Genomic DNA, 9,282 nt, shown 5'->3' with positions numbered 1-9,282 from the left:
AACAAATTAAAAACATCTTAGTATACCAAATTTCAGCCCTTTCTGAATTTTTTTCCCCACACACACTAAGAATTTAGTAGGTCAGTGTATAACTCCGCCCAGCAGGTGGCGCTGCAGCTTGGTTTTATTTTTTACACACACACACACAGACAGACTAACACACGCCACTAAGCATTTATATTATAGATATATTATTAGTATTAGTAACCCAATTCTTGACCTGAAATGCAGCTGTGTAGGGTTGTGTGACCCTACTGCACTTGGCAAACAATATAAAATGGAAATTGACAGCTCTGTATCTGATCAAGGAAAACACACGATGCTGAAAAGTGGAATAAAATATAACAATTTATTTATTGCACACAGTGGTATTAACCAATATAAATTAAGTAATAAAAACTGATGAAATGAATTAAGAAATAGCATAAATGTGGATATGAATCTGCTGTGCCATAATAAACAGTAATGTTCTGTTAGCCGATTCCTCTCCAAGTAGTGGAACAGTTGCTGTAAATATATATAATGAGCTGTAAAAGAAGTCACTGCACACAATGAGTAAGAGTAACTACATATAATCTGATACACAGTTATGTGTCTGAGTCAATATAAATATGCTTTGGGCTTGAGAGTCAATGGGTGAGATGTGTATGACAAACTTACAGTTCCCGATATGGTAGATGGTGTAAAGACCCGCTGACAACGGGCACAGTGGGGTAATCCCACTGTGTATCAGATAGATTCCTTTGACATCAGAATATTACCACTTGTCTCCACTTGCAGAAAATGATTCAGCAGCTATGTGCTGAGCATCCACAATTCGGTGAGAAGATCCAAATGGGTTATGTTTGTAGGGTCTGTCCTCTGTCGTGGTTCACAATTCAGATATACATGGAGCTGATGCCGCTACCATCAAACATTATATGTACAATCGAGGCCGTGCAGTCAGATAAATGGGCATACATTTCTTTGAATTACTGACGCGTTTCTTTGCCTTCAAAGCAATTTCTTCAGAGGAGATCAACAATGCATTACCGTACAGCTCTTAGTAATGAAAAGCCCCACTTGGAGTGTCCTTTTATATTCAAACATAATTGTAAGCAGACACAGATGTGTGCACAGGAATATAAGCAAAAAACAGGAAATGTTTAAATAAAACTTCTTATCAACATGGAAAAACTCTTCAGCATCATGTTAGTTGTAATACCCTTTAATAAATGAAATATATATAAAAAAAAACATTATTTTTATAAGTAAATGTCCCAATAAGAATGACCCCTAATGCTCCTTATCAGCAAGAGTGGGAGACAAGGATAGTAAACATAAATATAAAAAATGTTTATTGTTTACAAATGGGGCAGTCTCAGAACATTGTCAATGCACATACATACAGACAATGAATACATACTATGGCAAAGAATATTTGACATGGTTATCTGCCACACCTCTCCTGCATAGGGACAGGTGAAATCCTAAAGAGTCTGACTACTGATTAATTAGTCTTTGGGAGGAGAATAAAAGACTATTTGTTGTGGGTGGGGCGATCAAAGCCAGTTAGTTGGCCTGGGAATAGGTAGAAGATGTATGTTTAGAGAGGGTTACAGGGATTTTGAAGGACTACAGGTGTCATTATATGCTGAGCAGACTGTTGTCCTTAACATCTTAACAATAAAGTTGTTAATTTAGCTATCCTGGAGTAAAGTTTTGTGTAAATACCAACCTCATCACAATACAAATAAAAGTGGAAATATACAAGGTAAACAAAGTATTTGTTTGCCAATGGGGATATTACCGTACACAAGATATATATACACTGTTAATGCAACATTATTGTTTTCATTGACAATATGATATAAGTGGTAATAATTTAAATGTGAGTATTCCTGTGGCATATGTTCCAGTCTACATCGTATAATGGCCATTCTTTGCGCTAATTTTGTATAGCTGGATAAATCTTGAGATGCGCCTGAATGAACATATGAACACAAATGTATATTTTCTGATGCAAAATCTAATATAAACAGCTGCAATAATCATAGGTCTGATCTAGTTACACAGGGCTGGCGTTACTGCTTCCTTTTTCCACATAACATCTCCAGAGGTCTCTGACATACCCAGAAATGAGACCACATTTCAGAGAATATTCAATTTATTAAGCTAATTGTCTTCCATCACATCTATTCTTAATCTATTAAGGATAAAAATAATATATTTGGCAGATACAATATATTTATCCATGATAAACAGAGTATTTTTAAACTATCATGTTGCTGAGCTAGGGTCAGGCGTTATATACAGCAGGATTACACAAAGTCTTCAGCATTTTATTATAGATCATCACCATTGGTAAGAAGTAGACATAATATTACATATTCAAATTGATAAATACAGATATGCTTAGTCACCTAAAATATAGTTGATGCCAAAGGAATGCAAAACACAATGAACATTTCTTTTTGCTTCCAACTTCAATTTTCTGTTGCCAATGATCAATAGATATGGGGAGAGCATTAATAGAACAGAAAGAACAACAGATATCAGGTTACGTAACCAACATAGTTCATTCTGAAGGTAACTCACAATTGTAGACAGAAAGAAGATGACATTGAATAGGAAGAGAGTAGTGACTGTCTTGGCTGCTGAGTAATGCGCCTCCAGACTACCACTTCCGAATCCATCAGAGTTGCGTTGTAAATGGCGCACGTGTCTGTGTAGAGAGAGAAGGATCGCCAATACTGATCTGAATGTTACCAATGTCGATAATAAAACAAGTGCACAATACATCTGTACCTGCAGTGAATACGTATTGGATGACAGTTGGCTTTCACTGCGGCCAGTGGAAATATTAGATGTATTAGAAACCAAACCATTCATGTCCTCAAAAGCTAAGCAGATGCCAACTGTGACAGAGAGCAGTGATGAAGAAAACATGAGCCATAGAAGTACAGCTTTGAACTTGAGCTTCAGCCAGGTGTACAAGGTTGATAAGGAGGGTACAATTTTAACATGGTAGTACCAGGATATCAAGGTGGATGACCAAGCACTGTAGCACAGAAATGACATCAATACGCGATCAAATAATGTAGACATTTGCTGAAAATATATTTCTCCAGTAAAATTCAGTAAGTCAATAAGAAATAAAAGAAATATCAGGCTTATGTTACTCAAGCACTTAGATAATGTGATGATTATAAATGGAGTGAAACCTTGCTTGGTTCCTTGCAAGATACAATGAGTTAAAATGACTGTATACCCAGTACCTCCTACCACCATGGCAATGCTATCAAAGATCATCGCCAACATTGTTCTTTCCTCTCAGTTGGAAGTACAGGGATGAGCACTGCTGCTTTCTCCTTGTCCTTTTATAATGGCTTTTTCTTGTAATTTGAGAAAAAAACACAGTAGGCATGTTTGTTTTGTCTAATCAATTCCTGACCTGTTATTCCACCCACTTGCTGATTTCACTGTAATTCAATGTGCCCCAGCATGATAAATGCAAATAGTATTGTCAAACAATATCCAGGTAACAAGCAAAGACATTCATTAGAACATTAATGTTTTATTTTTTAGAAAGGGTAAAAATATAACTTTCTATTGTTTTCTCTATTTTACACTTTGAAGATTAGTCACATTTTAAGGTGATAAATACAGAATCAATTTCTGTGGGCAGCACAGTGGCTTAGTGGTTAGCACTTCTGCCTCACAGTGCTGGGTTCATGAGTTTTAATTCCCGACAATGGCCTTATCTGCGAGGAATTTGTATGTTATCTCCATGTTTGTCTGGGTTTTCACCAAGTGCTCTGACTTCCTCCCACACTCCAAAAACATACTTGTAGGTTAATTGGCCGCTATCAAACTAGTAGGTTAAGTGGCTGCTATCAAATTGACCCTAGTGTCTCTTTTGTGTGTGTGTGTGTGTGTGTGTGTGTGTGTGTATATTAGGGAATTTTGACTGTAAGCTCCAATGGGGGGTTAATGTGATTGAGTTCTCTGTACAGCGCTGCGGAATCAGTGGGGCTATATACATAGATGATGATGTTGATGATAGTAGTGGAATACAACAAAAGCTGTGCATAAATAAATGGTATCATTTATATACAACTGTTACTACAAAATGGATCCTACATCTATTCAACTGGCTAGCACAATGCTACATTCTATCTGTTCATTTATGGTAAAAAAAAAAAAGTTGAAAGTAAAATAACAGGTACAGCTTTGCCATTCCAATAAGTTTGGCTGTGTACAGTAATTATGTCACACTGCACATAAACCTTCAGATAGTATGTGTGCAAGATTGTCACACAATGACAAGGGCACATCATACAAGTTCAATTGATACTATAGTCTTTTTTACTCAAAATAGTACTTTACTGCAATAGTAAATAAATCAATCTATACTTAAATCAATGCAGAAGTTGTATTTACCAAACCTTGGTAGGCATAAATGTACTTGGCAAACACTTATATATACCTAAATGGAACCTAGAAGCATAAAAGCATATTATAATAAAGCAGGAAAGTATAAAAACCGAATACATTACATTTTCGCTAGCGCTTCACCTGGGCCCAGGTCCATGTAGTTGTGCAGAATGGCCAGGGAAGCTTGTTTATATGCAGCTTCAGTTTACAAAAAACAGTGATGATGTCACTATGTACACAGATAACACTTAGAGAGATCTCTATTGGTCCAGAGTTAACGATGTTCCCTAGGGCAGTTAATTTGGTCTTCAACAAAAGGTGGGAGGCAACTTCCCCCAACTGTTGTCTACATTTCTTCCCGCTGAATAACCAGTTTAAACTGAACCACCAAACAAAATACTTTTGAGTATTAATCTCACATTGTTCATAACTTGCGACCGCTAGATGTGATCGCTTTTCTGTCGAAACTGGGTTAATGCTGGTGAAATAAGCTTCAAAATGAGAATAAACTCTTTACCTTTTAGGGGACCTGAACCATTAATACCTTTACTATACTTTTATCTATGTATAAATAATCTCTAATACATTTTGCTAATAAATAAATGTGGTTTGGAACCTTAATAAATGTATATTATTTTCAAGAGTAAATATGAATGTACATGTGTGTGTTATTAATCTGTGCGATTGCATCATAACACATGGCATACTAATCGCAATCAGACGGTAAAGCAATATTAATTAATTTGGTTGACTTCATCCAATTATGTAACATTCACAATACGAATGTGCAAAAATGCATACACGCAATGCATATTTTTATGTTCAAATGTATCTACCCTCAGGAACTGCCCAAAAATTAGTGTGTTTTATATATGCAGAATTATGGGTTAGACTTGAAATTTTAATGGTGGAGACTAGACATGTTCACTGACCCCCGTATTTTGGTTTTGGTTTTGGCAAAACTGTCATCACGTGTTTTAGTTTTGTTTGTTTTTTTAAAGTTGCTAAAATACGCTAAAATCACATTATTTGGTTCTTTGTTTGTTTCCACATTATTATTAGCCTCAATATCACTAATTTGCAGTCAATTCCAGTCAGTTTTGACCACCTCACAGGTCACAATATTATTTGTATCACTTTTGGCCAAAGACTGCAGCGAGCAGGCTGGATACTAAGCGACAGAGCAACGGCAAAAACACTCTGCAGTTTATAGCACATCTAGTAAACATTGCCACACAGCAGTGGCAGAAAAGAAAAGTGGTGCAAGATGGAATTGTCCTTGGACCCTCCCACCCACCCTTATGTTAAATATTACAAAGGACATGTACAGTTTAACAAACCAAGCACTTCAGTAGCAGTGCCATTTCTGTGGCTGAAGTGCTTAGATTGTTTGGATCCCCACAAAACAAGCTATCAATGGGCTTAAGGCAGCTAAGCTAACAGTGCTGTCAATGAACTCTAATAATGCAGCGAGCTGGCTGGTTACTAAGCAACAGAGCAACAGCACAAAAACACACGAGTCTAGGACACATCTAGGAAACATTGTAACACAGCCGTGGCAGAAAAGAAAAGTGGTGCTAGATGAAATTGTCCTTGGACCCTCCCCCTGACCCCCCCACAGACCGCTATGTCATATTGACATAATATGAATGCTGGGCAGCAGACAAGACAAGGTTATAAAGTCAACAATATATTGACATTGACTATTATTAGGACAACAATTGAAATGTAGTCAGTATTTATTAGGTTGACAATTCAAATGTAGACAGTATTGTCCCTAACACTAACCCTGTCCCTATCCCTGTCCCCAGACCTATCCCTAGACATATCCCTATCCCTGTCCCTAGATTTTTCCCTATCCCTATCCCTAGACCTGTCCCTAGGCCTGTCCTTAACCATATCTCTAGCCCTATAATATAATACTGTCCAATTTTGAATACTCTACCTAATCATACTGTCCAACATATGAATTGGTGATATAATAATACTGTTGACACCTGAATTGTCGACTGTTATAAAAGCTGATAAACCAAGGCCTAAATGTCAAACAGTGCAAGGTGGAGTTGTCTTTGGAAATATGTTAACATGGACATGTACATTTTAACAAACCAAGCTCTTCAGCGACAAGTAGTGCCACTTTTGTGGCTGAAGCGCTTGGTACCACCAAGTTGATTGTGTGAGCAAAATAGGGAATGTGAATGAATTCACCCAGCTGTAGTGCACTCACAATATTGGTGGTGCCTCTGAAAAATTTGGCGCTGTTTGGTAGATGCTGCTGATGTTCCTGCTGCTGTAGGCGATTCACCAACCCAGTGGGCTGTCACAGTCATATAATTTTTAGTTTGCCCAGTTCCACTTGTCCACATATCTGTGGTTAAATGTACAGTGGGTAGAATGTTATTTTGTAGCCCAATAATTAAATTAAATTAAATATTCTGGTACAGGTGAGGAATTGCTTGTCTAATAAAATGGTGTCAAAAAGGAATTTAGTAATGGGGACACAGGACCTCAATTAACTGTCTAAAACCAGCTGCATTACTTGTGAATATTGGAAACAGATCTAATACTAGCATAGTCGCCATGGTGCCTGTGATCCGCTGTGGGACTGAATGACAGCTGTATACTTGCTTCCTCTTGCAAAGGATTATTTAACAGTCAATTGTTGTAAACTACTAGTAGTCTTCTTCTTGGTCTGCTTCTGGGATGAAGATCCACCCCCATCAGCAGAGAGCCTAACGCTCAAGAATTCTTCAGAGGAATCTTGGATAGGGGAGAAGTCATCTAGCCTTAGCAACTTGGATGCAGGACTATCTCCAATCACTAGTGAGGATATTGATGAGGTAGGTGTTGTCGGTGTAAATTGCAGGTGCTGGGATTTATCTAAGAGAAGGGAGGTAGCTGATGCTGGACTGCTTGTTGTTATTTTTTAGCATAAGTTTCTGATTTTCCCAAAAGCTTCCCATGAACTCTCTTCAAATGGCGTGCAAATTAGTATTCTGTTTTGCACATAAGTTAACTACTGACTGTTTTTTTCATGTAGCACACAAATATCAACTTTAAATTTCAGTGTACAAATAAGCTATCAAGTATTTGTGTGCTACATGAAAACACAGTCAGTATTTAACTTATGTGCAAAACAGAATACTAATTTGCACCCCTTGCATTGTAACATGGTTTTGTCCAGGAGACTGAAATAAGAAGTTTCTCAAGTTAAGATCCTTAATGAATCAGGCCCAAGGTTATCTTTCGTCTTCATTTTAATCCATTCCAGTCAGTGGAAGGCTGGCAAATTTTAGCCCGGGGGTGGGGTTGGGGGCAAGACTCGGGTCAGCAGCCTATTAGGAACGTTTTAGAGGGAACAAATGCATGTGGTCCAGCCCACGGTAGCCCACTATGGGACCAACCTGGGGGGCAGATGCCCCCTTGCCCCCCAGCCCAGCCTGCCCCTGACTCCAGCGTTACTCTTGCATAGTGCTTTACATCATTGTTCTGTTGAAAGAAAAACAACCTACCCAGATTGAGGTTTTTGGCAGAAGGTAGCATTTTTTTGTCCATAATTTGTGAATAATGTGCATTATTTATCTTTCTATTGATCCTAACATGATTATCAGTCCCCACTATTTTAAAGCATGAATGAAGTATTTGCTTTCAGAGATATGTCAACCACCAACAAAATTTTATTACGTTAGCATTATTAGGCCAAATGTGGCAAAGAAGTTCTCCATAGAAGCTTCAGTAATTTCTGGCCATGAAGACAGACTTGATGCATTCTGCTATATAGAGTGGGCCTATGTATAATTGCTGCTTTTGGGCATAAGTATACAAACTAAGAATACATAACCAAAAAGCTTATATTCCATATCATCCAAACAAAATGACAAAATAAAAGGAAATAGTAAACCTATGTCCAATCCCCATTGATGGATGAACTTTGTATTTAGGGGATATTTTCACTTCTCTTTAAAAAATGTAATATTGTCATACTAATAATTTCCCTTTTTTTTACCTCCACAGATGCTGCATAGGGTCAACAAGCATTCAATATGGAGGACAGGATGGAAGTGGCCCAGGCATACCAGGAGGGCATCCATTGCCAGATGGGCATCATCCGATTTGGCCAGCCATAGATAACATTAGTTTAATGCAAATATTTTTTTCCCTTTGTTTATAAAAAAAACCCCAATATTTAAAAAAGCTTTTAAAACAATAAAGTTGTTTCAATATGCATGTTTCATTGAGCATAGAAATGAGGAATTTAATAAAATAAAGTTAATTCATTATTATTAAACAGTGTGTTTAAGGATATTTTAGTGGTGCAGTCGCTGTCAGGGCTGGCCGGAAAGTGGTAAGTATGGTAAGTGCGGACAGAGGGTGTCATGCTTCTGGGACGCTCTACCCACTGGCCTGGCCCTCCACCAGCCCGGCCATTGAACTTCAAGGAAGACTTCAGGAATATGAGCACAATACATACTAGGTCACTCCATCCTCCAGATAGCTCACCAGCCCACTCTCCGACCACCAGCCTGCCCAACAGCCCTCCAGAAAATTCCTCCATTTGCACTGTATCTGGTGACCGAATTGAATTATGTGTTTGAAGCCAACTTGTCTTACAGTCATTTCCATATTTGTTGAGTTAAGTTGAGCAAACACTGTCTATACACTATCACACTATTTTTAATACACATAAGCTTAATATACATACCAGCAATCTCACAACACACCTTTATAGACTCAAATCCCCAAAATTACTACCAGTACTCTATAATCAGACCAGCACCTTTATATACACACCAGTAAATTGACAGCACCCTGTTATCACCTTAGTACCACAATATTACTGGCAGTATTCTGTTATTAGTCCAGCAC

This window comes from Mixophyes fleayi, chromosome 6 (assembly GCF_038048845.1).
Source record: "Mixophyes fleayi isolate aMixFle1 chromosome 6, aMixFle1.hap1, whole genome shotgun sequence".
Taxonomy (NCBI): Eukaryota; Metazoa; Chordata; class Amphibia; order Anura; family Limnodynastidae; genus Mixophyes; species Mixophyes fleayi.
This window is presented reverse-complemented; position numbering follows the sequence as displayed.